The following is a 15,837-nucleotide window of genomic DNA, read 5'->3' on the forward strand; positions in this document are numbered from 1 at the left end:
ATTATGGCCTGGATAGGTTAATTAATGTCTAATTAATAATTTAGATAACATTTCAGGCCTAAAGAAAGACCTGAAATAGGCAGATTTACCTCTTGCATAATGCATGTTTAAATGGCACATATAAATTTCATACAGATGGGCAGATAACTTTAGAGCGTTCACAAAGTGAAACAAGGGTCATAACTCTAGAAGTAATAAACGGAAATTGCTGAAATTGAATAGGATTCTTCTCTTGACTAATTTAAATGACGCATGTAAATTTCATACAGATCAGCACATAAACTTTTGATGTTAGAGCGTTCCCAAGGTTCAACAAAGTGAAACAAGGGCCATAACTCTAGATGTAATTAACAGAAATTTCATACAGATCAGTTGATAACTTTTGTCGGGCCATAACTCTAGACGTAATTATCGGAAATTGCTGAAATTCAATAGGCTTCTTCGTTTCACTAATTTAAATGATGTATAGAAATTTCATACAGATCGGATGATAACTGTTGTCATTAGAGCATTCACAAGATTCAACAAAGTGAAATAAGGGCCATAACTCTAAATGTAATTAACAGAAATTGCTGAAATTCAATAGGCTTCTTTGTTTTACTAATTTAAATGATGCATATAAAATTCATACAGATCGGTTGATAACTGTTGTCGTTAAGAGTGTTCACAAGGTGCAACAAAGTGAAACAAGGGCCATAACTCCAGAAGAAATTAATGGAAGCTATTGAAATTAAATATGCTTCTTCATCTCACTAATGCAAACAACATATATCAATTTCAGAACAATCAGATGATAAATGTAGCCTGTAGAGTGTTCACAAGAAATTGTGGACCGACGGACGGACGGATGAGGGCAACAGATATATATGACCACGTTTCCATTTGGGCGTATAAAAATGCAATGCCTAAATTCATGAAATATTTCTGGTAAACGTTTTCTTGGACTTCCCTATCTTATGGCAGATAGGTGAAACTTGTGATGGGTTTGAACCCAATATCAGTTCTCGGTAATGAACTTTGTTCGTGTGAACACAACACTTGTCTTTTTTCACGATTTTAAGCAGTCCCATTCCCTGCACTCTGGCCCTTTAAATACAGATCAAAATTTCAAAATTCATCACTTTGGAAAAATACCATGCCTTCTTTAATGTCCACCCATCGACCATTGCTCGCCTCAGACAACGCTTCCACACCAATGGAAGAGTTGCCTATCAACCCCAACCGGGAGCGCCACCTGTAACAACCGCTGCTCAAGATCGCCACATCCGACTACAGCATCTGCACAACAGGTTCCAGTCAGCTACTGCTACTGCCAGGGGAACTGTTGGAACACGGCAACGTCAGATCAGCCCTCAAACAGTCCGAAGGTGCCTGGCTGCTCTTGGGTTACACAGGTAAGGTCAAATCCTTTTGCATCGTCATTGCCAGACAGCAATGGGCCGCAAATCAGGGGTATCTGCACAACACACCATGGCGAAATGTCAAGGCAATCTCAACGCTCAACATGATGTTGATGCCATCCTTTGTTCGATGTTGCTTCCATTGCTGGCTCAACATGGCGTCCATCGTCAGATGGTTTTCCAGCATGACAACGCCCAACCCCACACTGCCAGGTTGACAAAGAGACTTTCTGAACAATCATCATGTCTGTGTTATGGATTGGCCCGCTATGTCTCCCGACATGAACCCGATCGAACACCTTTGGGATGAACTTGGACGACGGATTCAAACTCAAGCCGTTCCACCATGAACTGCAATCTGGTTAAAACACAGATCCTATTTTATAGTTCAAAATTTCGTTTTACTTGTCTTTACTACACTTGGATCTGGAAGAGTTGTTATTTAACTCGTGTTCTGAATGGTGTCAGGGATAAGCCAATGAAACGGTCTGTTACACCGAGCTTTAGGCATGTTTTTCACGGAACTGTGGGTAATCCACTAGTAACATCAATGCTGATTGGTTAATCAAATGTCTGATGTCATAGGGTTATAAGTCGGTCTTTTGACCCCTGACGTGACCTATCGCTATAACTTGTCAGATCTTCATGTAGTGTAGGCCATCGAGAGTATAAAAAACTGAAACGAAATATAGATCTGTATTTTAATCGGATTGCCACGAACTGTTGCAGAGCTGGTACAGGCACTCCAAAATCATTGGCAAATAATCCCACAGCGTGTAGTGAGAAGATAGATCGTATATAATATGGATAACTGACCCTGCAGTATGTCATTGAACGATGAATTATGTTGTAGATCGCATGCGCAAAGTAGATGTACCGCAAATTACTTCCGCTAGAAGGCTTGGCTATATTATTTATGAAGCAGCGTCAAATGGACTGATATTAGATGTTATTATTTGGTAATAACTGTAATTGAGATAGCGACTGGAAATTTTGAGATAACTTTCCTATATTTATGAAGTTAATCATAAGACGAAGACCATATTTTTTACTTCATTATCTTTATTTTTAAAAAGTACTTAAATTATAGATCTCATACTATCAGCCATAGCACATTGCATAGCCTACATGTATGCATGAACTGATATTTGATCATTTTGATGTTATTATTTTGTAATAATTGACAAATAATTGTAATTGAGATGGTGACTGGAAATTTTGAGACAACTTTCCTATATTTATGAAGTTAATAATAACGCGAAGACCGTATTTTTTACTTCATTTTTTATATTTTAGATCTACAGATTTTCTTGAAAAAATAAAACAAAACTACTTTTGAGGATGTAAACATTATGTATTTTTGTAACCAAACTGATTCTTCAAAACTGTCAAAGAAAAAACAGAGATGCATTTAAAATATTTTCGTAGCAAAAATAAAAATTTTGATATTAAAATCAGGTGTCTTCATATTTGAGCTTTTTAATTGAAATTGATTCATTACAAATTTTTCCAAATAAAAAATATGCATCTGAATATAAGGATTATGTACGCTGGTGTTAGTTAAGAAAGTTCTCCGGCATTTTGCAGCATGGTGTTTTCCCAGTCGGTAGTGCAGGAGGGAGGGACTGGCAAAGAACTGTCTAGTTTGTAGATGGTACAAAAAACACAAGCTCATGTGTACACATTGGCATCATGCATATTTTTGTAACCAAAACGGTTTTTCAAAACTATTTTCAAAGAAAAATAAAGTAGGACGTTAAAGCCCATTTGATTGACTCTATTGGTAGAATATTTGATATGACATATAAAAAAAATAGAGAAAAAGTAATCATGAAATTATAATTTAAAATGAATAATGCTGTTATGGCACTATTAAATTGTATATAATCGCAAAACATAAACATATATATGTTTTGGGGTTTAACGTTATCTTGTCAACACATGCAATTCTATTACTGTTTGTAAAATGCTTCTTCAATTTTGAACTGTTTAACATCTGCTTCCACCGAAGGTAATATCGCAGACATGTCTTATTTTTCATTTTTATTATCATAGCACACGCGCAGGCCGCATAGGTCTTTCGTGTAGGAGGAAAATGGAGTAAACCCATGAGGTTGAGAAGGCACCCCAATCTCCAAGCCACATACGGTCATACCAGGGATCAAAACCACAATCGGCCAGCTAGAGGTTGAAGTGTGACACTCTAGACCATCCCCTGCCCACCCAATTTTGAACTAGCAAGGGTTCTTTTATATACATACGTACAGGGTTCTTTTCTTGTTAGAACAATATTACTAACAAATATTAACACAACAATAAGATACCGGTACATAAAAAAAGAAACTCCTTTATTCATTTTTAACAATTACAGATATTAACAAAGAATAACCCGATACATAAAAAAAAGTTCTTTATTAATACTTAAGCACCTTTTATTTGCCCACATTTTCATGTGGACGTATTGTCATGTATTATTCTGTTACCATTGTCATCTGGCCGTCTGTTCACATTTGTTTGTGGACACACACTCTACAGGTCACAATTTTTATCCAATTTAGATGAAGCTTACAATATATGTTTAAATCCCAAACAACTCGGACACATGTTGAACCTTAAATTCCTGGATTATTACCCCTGATTGTTCGTTCATGAGAGGATGAACTCCATCAATAATCAGTGCTCCAACTTTCCGGACTTATCCCCTGAAAACCTCCGAAAAGCAATAGAGGCTATATATAGTATACATTGTATCAAATGTGGTGTTGCCCCCTTCTCCGAACACGATAAAGAATACATCTTTAAACAGATGGGGTTTATCTCCTATTTTTCTGCATGGTTTGGCTAATAATGACAGGTGTTTGTCATACAGTGTGCTATGAAGTAAATTTTGCCCAGACAGCATTGTAATTACCTACTCTTATTTCGAATTCTGTCAAGGATTTTTTTACATGTACTCCAACGAATCGAATAGACAATCTCCTTGCCAGGTCCTCCACCCTAAATTACTGACAATAAAGTCTTTTATACTCTGTTATTCATGGAGGGTTGTAGCAGGGAAGAGCTCATCTTATATTCAGACGCCTACAAAAGAAAGTAGAGGGTTTAAAGGGGTATTAACATATTCATAAAGAAATTGAGGAGTTTAAAGGGATATTAATATATTCAACATAATCCTAACAGACAGTTTTCAGATCGAATAATTATGTAACTTTAGATTATGTTATACTGATTAAATAAAATTGTTAGAAGGAAAACCAGCGGCTGTCAGGCAGGATACGCCCACATTTTCGAGAGATGGATAGAGAAAAAGCTAAAAAGAAAGTGATTTTTCGTACAATCAGGGGCCATAAATCAGGAAGTTACAGTCCGATATGCGCGAATATCGAAAGGAACCGAGATCTTTGGGTTATAAACTTACATTTCAAGTTTCAACAAAATCGGATAAAAATTGTGACCTCTATAGGGTCCATTTTGTCTGTCAGTTTTGGGCTGATTTTCACGTAATTCGAACTCAGCCGTCCTTAGGGTGTAACGGTGATATAATATACGTTTTTTTAAATCAGATAAAAATTATGACCTCTATAGGGTCCACAAGCTAAAAATGCGATTTTTCGTACAATCAGGGGCCATAATTCAGGAAGTTACGGTTCGATATGCACGAATATCGAAAGGAACCGAGATCTTTGGGTTATAAACTTACATTTCCAGTTTCAACAAAATCGGATAAAAATTGTGACCTCTATAGGGTCCACAACCTTGACATACCATATTTTTACGCTATTTGAGAACGAGGGGCGGCCAATTTGTCTGTCAGTTTTGGATCGATTTTCACGTAATTCGAACTCAACCTTCCTTAGGGTGTAACGGTGATATAATAATACGTTTTTTTAAATCAGATAAAAATTATGACCTCTATAGGGCCCACAAGCTAAAAACGCGATTTTTCGTACCATCAGGGGCCATAATTCAGGAAGTTACGTTCCGATATGCGCGAATATCGAAAGGAACTGAGATCTTTGGGTTATAAACTTACATTTCAAGTTTCAACAAAATCGGATAAAAATTGTGACCTCTATAGGGTCCACAACCTTGATATACCATATTTTGACGCTATTTGAGAACGAACGGCGGCCATTTTGTCTGTCAGTTTTGGGCCGATTTTCACGAAATTCAAACTCGTCCGTCCTTAGGGTTTAACAGTGATATAATAATAGGATTTTTAAATCGGATAAAAATTATGACCTCTATAGGGTCCACAAGCTAAAAACATGATTTTTCGTACAATCAGGGGCCATAATTCAGGAAGTTACGGTCCGATATGCGCGAATATCGAAAGGAACTGAGATCTTTGGGTTATAAACTTACATTTCAAGTTTCAACAAAATCGGATAAAAATTGTGACCCTTATAGGGTCCACAACCTTGATATACTATATTTTTACGCTATTTGAGAACGAACGACGGCCTTTTGTCTGTCAGTTTAGGGCCGATTTTTACGAAATACGGACTCAGCCATCCTTAGGGTTTAACAGTGATATAATAATACGTTTTTTTAAATCGAATAAAAATTATGACCTCTATAGGGTCCACAAGCTAAAAATGCGTTTTTTCGTACAATCAGGGGCGATAATTCAGGAAGTTACGTTCCGATATGCGAGAATATCAAAAGAAACCGAGATCTTTGGGTTATAAGCATACATGTCAAGTTTAAACCAAATCGGATAAAAATTGTGACCTCTACAGTGTTCACAAGCTAAAAACGTGATTTTTCGTACAATCAGGGGCCATAATCCACAATGTTACAGTCCGATACATGCCAATATCGAAAGGGACCAAGATCTTAGGGTGATAATCCTATATTTCAAGTTTCATTGAATTTGGATAAAAATTGTGACCTGTAGACTGTTCACAAACAATTGTGGACCGACGGACGGACAGGGGCGACGGCAATATAAGTCCACATGAAAATGTGGCCGTATAAAAAACAGTGTCCCTATCTGATATTTAGACTTTTTATAATGTCAATACAACCAATATTTAACTTGCATAAAAAGTCTAAACACACTATATCTGGCTTGAAAGTATAACGAAGCATTATACAAATTTTAGCTATTGACACCAATACAACTGGATTTAAATGAATATGATAATGTTTTCAATATTAAATCAGGGCTTAGAAACAGACACACATTCAAATGATTTTTAAAAATGTTTACCTTGAAATTTCCGTGTGCATACATATCTTTTTAAAATACCGGTAGCACATTTGAAACTGGCAAAATGCTGAGACCATTTATTAAGGTCTGAATTTTATAGAGAATTTCCTTAGAATCTTAACTGAATTTTCCCACATATTATGAACTTAAAAAAACCATATTTTTTATTTATTTATACACGTATACGGTATATCTAATAATGTTATAAACAAAACAGTTTTTTTTACAATCAAAAAAAGAAATTTTAGCTATTAACATACTTTAGGGGGGCTATGATTATGAAGAAACCTTGAAGTAATGAATATGATATACCAAAAAAAATGTAGGCCTAAAGTAAACATGACTAGGGCCAGTCGTTGTTTTTTGTATTTTAGAGGAGAGCCGAAAAAAGCTCCCCTTAATGAACAAATTGAAAAAATCGCTCCCCTAAAAAAAAAGCTCTCCCAGTTGCGATAAGAAGAGTCATTCCTGGTTACATAAATGATAATAAACATCGTCTGCTAAATAATAGTACTCGTCACGGTCAAAAACCTTTGCTATTGTCTAAAACTACTTACGGTATTCCAATAGAATTACTTGTCAACATTTCTAAATATTTATAGCTTGCATATTTTTATTTTAAAAACCTAACCCATATTCAAAATATAATCATAAACGCTCCAAAATTCCATCAAAATATAATCTATTTCTTGCGGAATTATTCTCATTGGAAATTTTCACATGCCATCTCTCATAATTTCTCACGTCTCTCGCAAGAGTTCTACTTTACATTTCAATTAAATTAACCAATGATAAATAGGTGCCATCTATTTTTAGCAACATATTCATCGGAATTTTATTACCATGTGCGATCACATTATACAATAATCGAATACACCAAATAAATGTTCACAGTGACAGCATGGCGGCGATCGGAATGTGATTTTTTCACACTCTTTTTTTAAAAAGAAAATACATATGTCCATGATTTACAAATAAGGAGAGCGATTTTCAATTTTAAGGCGAGGGAGAAAAACCTCCCCTCGGTCAACTTTCAGGTTTGCGGCAGGCGCTCGAGAGCGATCACGCCCTCAAAAAACAATGACTGTAGGCCTATATAGGCCTGTATAATTAAAAAATTGTAGATTCTAGACTAGCTGCACAGTTTATATTAGGTTCGACGAAATATTATATAAAATAAAAACAAATTTGGTTTTATAATACATGTTCCAGGACGCATTCTTACTGAAAATGATTATTCAATAATAACTTATGTGTATTGTTGTTAGGCCTGTGTACGGTAAAATCCTTTTAAACAAACGAAACATTTAACTAATCATATTGATACAAAATAACTTACATGTTTAAACATTCATTTCGGATATATCTTGGTAGTTGGTAGTTGTGCAGACGAAGTTTTGTTCTTATTTTATTCCGAAGCTCAAAGGATTCCAGACTCATTTCTTCAGGTTTTTATTTAACCGGAAGTAAGTTGTGGTACATCTCTTTCGCGCATGCGATGTATAACATAAACGACCAGTTGGACTTCCTTTCTAGTACAGTTCTATTGTGAGACATCTGTGCCAGTCCATGCCAAGGTGAATTCAGGCATGTGGACATACCCGATATTGACTTCAGCTGACCCCTGCTTTGTTTCATGGTTCTCAGTTTTGTGCATTTATAGTGAATTCTTTCATGAAATTATCCACAGATGCTTGTTATCTCGATTTTGTCAATTGTTATGTACATTTGTTAAAGGTTGTAGCAGTAAATAAACTTTGAATTTGGCATTGCATTTTTAAAGGCTTTGAGTGTATGATCAAAACATATCTGCTATTCTTACTCAGGTTTACGTGTTTTTCTAAGTGTTTATTGAGCCAGGTTTCTATCATTAGTATCAATCAATCTTGCAGAAGTAATCAAGTCATGAGGTTTGTAATACACTAAGTACCGTTACTTTTTAAGATCTGCAACAATAATGTTGTGTTGTCTAATAAAATTCGAAACCGTTGACTTGTCGATTCTTTGATACATGTATTATCCAGCCTTCATGTAAAACTTTAAAAGGAGAGCGATCGCTCTCGCTCTCCTGGACGCGCCTGGATGTCAGTCGAGGTGCCCTTTTTATTATGGAAGACCAAATGGGACAATATTCATGATTCTTGTTTCTATATTCCAGTTTGAACATTTTAGACACGAACGCAACATTCTAAACTACGCTAACATACGCTAACGCCCTCTAGTGTAATAATGTTGATAATTCATTATATTTTTCTGGACATTTTCATTTGAAGATTTTAACTTCCAAGACTTTTTGAAACGTAGAAAATATTTTCATACGAGTTCAAATTCCAGATTTTTTTTTAGATACTTTCAGAAACCAATGAATTGATTTCTTTGTCATGTAAAATTAAGAAATTATCTTTTAATTTTAATATTTAATGATAGATAGAAGTTACCGATAAAACGCCGAAAATGAAACATAAAGTCAATTTTTTGTTTAAAATGTTGGTTTTGTGCATGAAATGTTGACATAAGAATGTAGAAACAAGATTCATTACTTTAGAATGTTGCGTTCGTGTCTAAAATGCTCAAACTGGAATGTAGAAACAAGAATCATGAATATTGTCCCATTTGGTCTTCCATATTTTATAGCTCGCCTCAATGTCTAAATTGACTCCCCTCAAAGAAAATAATCAGGAAAAATATACCGGTAACGAAAAATACTGTCAATATCGATAATCAACTTGCTTGTAGGCAACAATAACAGTCATACCTTTGTGAGAATTGGCTATCTGGTTCATAATCTGAGTAATTAGGACATTTAAATGTAATTTTGATAATTTGGTAAAAAAACAACAAAACAAGCTGGCTGGTTATTCATAACAGGTCCAGTAAGTTTCCTTTGTAATTATAAGCCACATGGCAAATGAAGACATCTCGCTCGACATGGATTGTGAATCTCGGGATTCGCGCCCTGTCTTCGACTCTCCATTCGTACGAATTCCAGGTAGATATTAAAATAATAATTGGATAATACATTTTATGGTTTCACTGACCCATTGTTAATCAAATTTAAATAGTCATTGAATAATCCCTGATAGAATACCGGATATCCCGAGAAACAGACATTAATAATATATTTTTCCGTCAGGATCTCCAATGCTTTCCGATTCCCGATAACATGTGACATGCATCGGTTGGATGTTGGTCATTAAACCAGCATTGCTAGATTTAGTTTTAAATAATGTTTTAGTTGTATTCATTTTTATTTTTTACACATGCTGACAGGGGGATATTTTTTTAAAATAGTGTCCTTATTATTTAAGGCTATGGCATAGTCGTATGGAATTTTATTTTATTTATAAAGCAATTTCAATTATGGTTGTCACATGATCATTGTGCCGCTTGTCTATCATCTACGAATGAATAAAAACTCTGTAAGTTACGTGATAGACAAAAAAATAATTTGTGTTTTAAATATGAAGAAATGCCATTGTGTTGTATCAGCTTATTTTGGCTACTGCATTTTCTGATACTGATCGTAGTAGAAAAATCCTAATATCGATTGACTGATGACATCCGTTTATCCATCGAATAAACAACGACAGTAATTTATTCAGGAATATTACTGACCTGCACAACATGCACATTTTCTATGTAATAGAAATCATGCATTAAATAAATACAGATCTAACATCTGACAGAATCTCTTTCAAGATGCATCTTGTAACATTTAGATAAAGAGCTGTAAGTTCTTGCTAAAATAGTTTAAAACCAAATAATAAGATAGGTTGCCAGGCAACAAAACATACACCCACAGCAGCTGAATTGTCTGTGCAATCGACAAGGGTTGTCCCATATTTATTTTTGTTGATATCAATTTCATGCAGATCAGATGATAACTTTTACAAGGTTCTACAAAGTGAAACAAGGACCACAACTCTATAAGTACATGTAATTAATGGAAATTACTGAATTTCAACGGGTGTCTCTGTTTCATTAATTTAAATGATGTACATAAATTTCATACAGATCGGTTGATAACTTTTGGTCTAGAGGGTTAACTATATGAGCTTGTCATTTGAATAAATGTCTAATTAATAATTTATATAACATTTGAACCTAACAGAAAGACCTGCAATTGGCAGATTTAGCTCTTATATAATGCATCTTTAAATAAAATAATAAATACATTACATAAGGCATCTTTAAATAAAATAATAATGATATGATGCATGTATACAGTATGGCCTACATGTACATGTTCCTGTAAATGTGACCGGCCGCATCTAAATGAGTCGGAATGCGGGAGAATCAATAATGAGATAAAGACAAAATAAGTGAAAATATTGATTTTGAACGAAATTGAGATTTTCACAAAAATGAGTCTATAAATACATGTATATACTATCTATCGACACAGAAGATCAAAATAGCAATAAAACATTTTAAAACACCTGTATTTGAACGTTTTGTAAGAGTACCCTATTCTTAAATCTGTCCTATTTCTTAAAATTCTCGGTGAAATTAGTTATTTTTCTTCGCTCGCAGTGGGACGACCGGTCATTCCTCTTGCATAATAATTGGCATCGTTGTAAAGCGGAGCATCTCTAGGTTATAAATATGATCAAAATATTGTCGGTGAATTGATTTTGAACGGATACGATCGAGTTTTAAAACACTCCAAAAATATAAATAAACTCCGCCTGTTGCCATGCTGTCAAACAACTCCTTTGCTGATTGGCCCAGACACCGCATGCAAGACATTATCGATAAATATTTGGTTTTGGCAATGTTTTTGGGCACCTACATGCGATTCACTCTGATAAGTGGCAGAAAAAAAATTAATTCTGATCGTATAGATTGCCGTTGAGTGTTAATCGAAACCACGCGACTGATGATGTAAATTAATCGACAAGCGGGTGTGTGTCATTGAGTAATACTATTACTAATCAACTGTCACGGGTCAATGATAAAGTCGTCGACAACTCATTATTTACTCCGAATAATTAATCCAAGTGGTGATTGTTTGATATCTCATATCATCTTAAAAAAAATAATCTATAGGCCTTAAATGGAAATAAACAAAATGGCCAATAATGTTCTTTTTGAAGAGAATTTTATTGATAGCTAAATTCCGTTTACCGTCGCTTCTTCATACGGCATGCAAAGTAAGGAATGCATTTGGGATATTATTGTTTAAAATTCTCGTATTACAATGGGTCGAAAAAATGAGAACGACTAACGAGCCAAAATGCGACGATTCTCGAGTCTGCCATTGAGTATCCTCTGAATAATGTTGATATTTACATCAAAGCCAAAATGCACGAAAGTGAACGTAAGCATTGACTATGAAATTGACATTCCTATAGGGACTCATATTTTGATAACGTCACAGTACCTGAAAATAATAATTGACCTATCGTACACGCAAAATCTTATTTTAATTCACGTGTTAAATGAACACGCGTACAGCTGTTGCGGCTTCTTTGATGATTATCCAATCAACAATCTTAATCTCCTGACCACTAGCTGGTACTAAGGTGCTAATTAATTGATGAGATTAAGATTAAGTTAATCTCACTAAAGTTATATAACAGAGAGAGAGAGAGAGAGAAATGGGGTTTAACGTCCACTCGACACAAACTAGGTCATTTCGGGACCAACATGGGGTTTAATTTTATTTCAATAATTCGTTTGCGCGTAGGGGTCTTTAGCAGTGGGGGGAAACCGGAGGACCCGGAGAAAACCCACGAGGTTGGACAGGCGACCCTACTCCTTGTCACGTATACACAACAGACTACTAATGTGTAGATTGTTCTTCAGTATAACACTATCATGTGAATAATACACCGTATGTGTTGTGGATGTTTCGTTACGAAAGGTGTGCATTTATTACGATTTTCTTCTCGTCAGCTCCCTTGAAATTCTAAATAAAAAACATATTAAATGACAAAATATAGCAAACAAATTGCGGAAATAGTCGGATCAAATTTTTACTACGATTTTCGTCTTCAGCACCCCTGAAAACCCATGGAAAGATATATTCAACGACAAAACAGCAGATAAATGGCCTGGTTGCTATGTCATTTTGTTTTTGAACATACCAAATCTTTGACTTGCTTTTTCTCAAAACCTACTTTTGTGAGTTGGGTAGCTTCTAACGGACATAGCTCAGTCAATTTTTGCCCAATTCAGACAAACGATACATCAAATTGAAGGTAATGAGTTGGAGAATGTAACAATAACTCAATTTTCAAAATTTCCTCATTGTGACTCAGTATGCTGTAGGGGGTCACAAATAATGTTTATTGTCTAAAATGTGTATGTATATTAAAAAAGAAAAAAAACTCCACATACAATCAAAAGTACAGTTGGAAATATTCTGATAATATATTGTTCATTTTTATCTTTATCCTGTGTCTACACAACATGTAGCTACATTTTAGTTGTTAGAAATGAGTGATTAGAATGCACCATAAGAATCTGTCCGATAGAGTGATGTTATCTATACATGCTAGGAATTGAATCATGGCATCATTTTGAACTTCAGCTTATGAGTCACTCTACATGTAAATCTATCATGATTAATCAGGGTTTCCAGTCAGATTTTCAATTTACTTTAAAAGATATAAATGATTCTGATTTAAACCCCTGAATTAATCTTACATGGAAATACTTTTTTTTCTTATTTGATTGATATGCCTGTTTTAGCGTATCGTATAGATTCTTGATTAAATATTATACATGTATTAATCATAAACAGAGAAAATCATAAACAGAGAAAATCATCGGAAATGTCTGACTGCTGACTCTTCCAAACCTCGATAATTTTTCTTTTACTTAGTTATAGAATTACACTTTTACTTCTAAAAATACTATTATAAGTTGGTATATTCTTTTCTTTAATAAATTTGTGTTTAGTGTAACTGGCTGTTGGTGCACCATTCACCTTGACATTTAACACTGAAAACAAATTCCAAGTTATTTTGTCTGGACCAATATTCCTTGGAGTTGAAGCAGATACATTTTGGACTGAATGATCAAGATTACAGACCACTGGAAAAAACAAGTGTCTTGATACAAGAATCTTTGTAACATATTTAAATGGTAATACTAATTTTAAAATAACATTCTCATGTGTACCAGTTTTCATAGTAAATAAAACTGGTCAATTTCAATCTTTTTCAGTGTTATTGGCTGCTGTAACTTTTTAAGTGAAGGATAACTTGGCAGCAGGTATCAAATTCAAATGGACACAAATAGGACAATCTATTACTGAACTTATTATCAAATATAATGAAATCAAAGATATAACATGCGTGAATATTTTCAAATGGGTTTAGACCCTAATTATGCTGGCCTATGGTTGTAATATATTTTTTCCTACACCTGATATTTTTGTTTTTATGTTTGAAAAAAAAAAAAAATTAATAAGATATTAAAAGATATATATTGTCAGGCAATGAAACATATGCACAAAGCAGCTCAGTTGTCCAAGCCATCCACAAGGGGTTGTTGCATATTTTTCATTTGTCGGTACATGTACATTGTAATAATGGGAGCTTTTAATGACACAATCAAAACTTTTTCAAGGGTAACAACCCATTATCAGAAATAATTTAAATTTAAATCTCAATACTTTGTAAAACTAACCAACCCATTACCCGCCGTTTTGTCTATGGTAATCCTGTCAATCACTATCCGCAAGAGAACAGTCAGAAGACTGGCTTAGCTCAACTAATTTCATGTGACCCATTTTGCGCATAAAAATGCCTGTATTTGGTGTTAGATTGTTGTTTAGGATTGCAGACAGTGATCTATTTTTAATGCACTTACAACTTATTAAATACAGTATGACAGTTTATTTAGTGATGACAAATCCGGGAAACTGATCATGTAAGGCTTGTCGTTATATACAAATATTGTGGCATAATTATCGATATATTTGAAGATGTTGTTATTTTACATGTATATATAGCACCCTATACATGCACATGATCCCTATAATTTGCTATAAAACAAACATTGGTTTGATGCTGTAAAAATTTGTAGTTTTAATTTTCCTGAAAATGCTTACACAGCCTAAAATATAAATCTTATATTATGAAGAAATTAGTACCTACCCAAATATGAAACAATGTGTTACCGAGCAGAGAGCAGAAGATGAAAATAAAATCTAGATCTACCCAAGCTAATTAATGGATCTTCTTACCTTTTCTAAATATACCAATAAATAGGCTACATCCTAGTAAGTACCGGTAGCCTACTAGCAAATACATGTAAAATGAAAACAAGCCAACAATATGGGGCGTATTTACTTTCAAAAATATTAATTTAGTGTTACCTACTTACATAAATTGTCTCAATTTTTATCACATGAAAAAACATTAATTAATTTAATTATCAGGTACTAAAAACTTAGGCTACTTAAAATGCATCATTCGGTAATTCAAAAATAGTCAGTAAAATTAGGATTTCAAGCTAGTGGTTAACCTATTTTCCATTTTATTGACTAAATTATGATTTAGATCATATGTTTCAAAATTTAGCATGCATAGCTTTACCATAATCACTAAGGAGTAAAATAGGGTTGCTCTGCCATTCCTTGAGCAGCAAGTGAGCTGAAGATTTTTTTTTTGTAAACAACGACTGAATTTTCTCTGTCCCCCATAGTACATCTATACTACACGTTTTATTGAGTCGTAGGCGAAACCAAAGACGAAAATGACAATGAATTCCGCTTTTCAATTTTTATAAAACTGTCTCGTCGTTCTCAGAGACACTCTCACTCTCAGTCTCACTCTCAGTCAAATCCAGTAGATATATTTTCTTGATTAATTTTATACTTTTTTTAGTCGTTTTGACTTAAGCTAACACTACCCTTACTTACTTTCAACGAGTAATATTTCCGTTTCAAGACTTGTTTAAAGTGAAATCCACCTCGAATAGCAAAAACAAAGCATGTTTACAAAACATAACAACACTGTCTTCTGTCAGTCGACAATGCGTGGAATCTTGTGAAATCACCAAACACTGAAAGCTTACAGATCGTCGTCTGCATCCGGAACTACGTTGGGCATGCGCTTTAGCGGACACCTGCAATTCCAATTCCATAGAGAAGACCGTTATAATAGTACAGAAGTAGATCCAAATAAGTATTCCCTGGTTTGTGTACTGGCGGGGCGTATGAAAAGGTCATATAGAAAAAGTGTAGGTGTACAATTTTGTGGGGGTATA

General features: G+C 34.4%; 1 protein-coding gene across 1 annotated transcript in view; it reads right to left on the reverse strand.

Annotated features, from left to right (window-relative positions):
* LOC126811157 (tubby-related protein 4) overlaps positions 1-15,619 on the reverse strand; it is a 321,131-nt gene extending 305,512 nt beyond the window's left edge. The window contains exon 1 of the mRNA XM_050536678.2: positions 15,491-15,619. The gene's annotated coding sequence lies outside the window, so the exon portion shown is untranslated. The remainder of the gene's footprint in view (positions 1-15,490) is intronic.
* Positions 15,620-15,837: the final 218 nt, after the last annotated feature.

Source organism: Patella vulgata, chromosome 2, assembly GCF_932274485.2.
Source record: "Patella vulgata chromosome 2, xgPatVulg1.2, whole genome shotgun sequence".
Classification (NCBI taxonomy): domain Eukaryota; kingdom Metazoa; phylum Mollusca; class Gastropoda; family Patellidae; genus Patella; species Patella vulgata.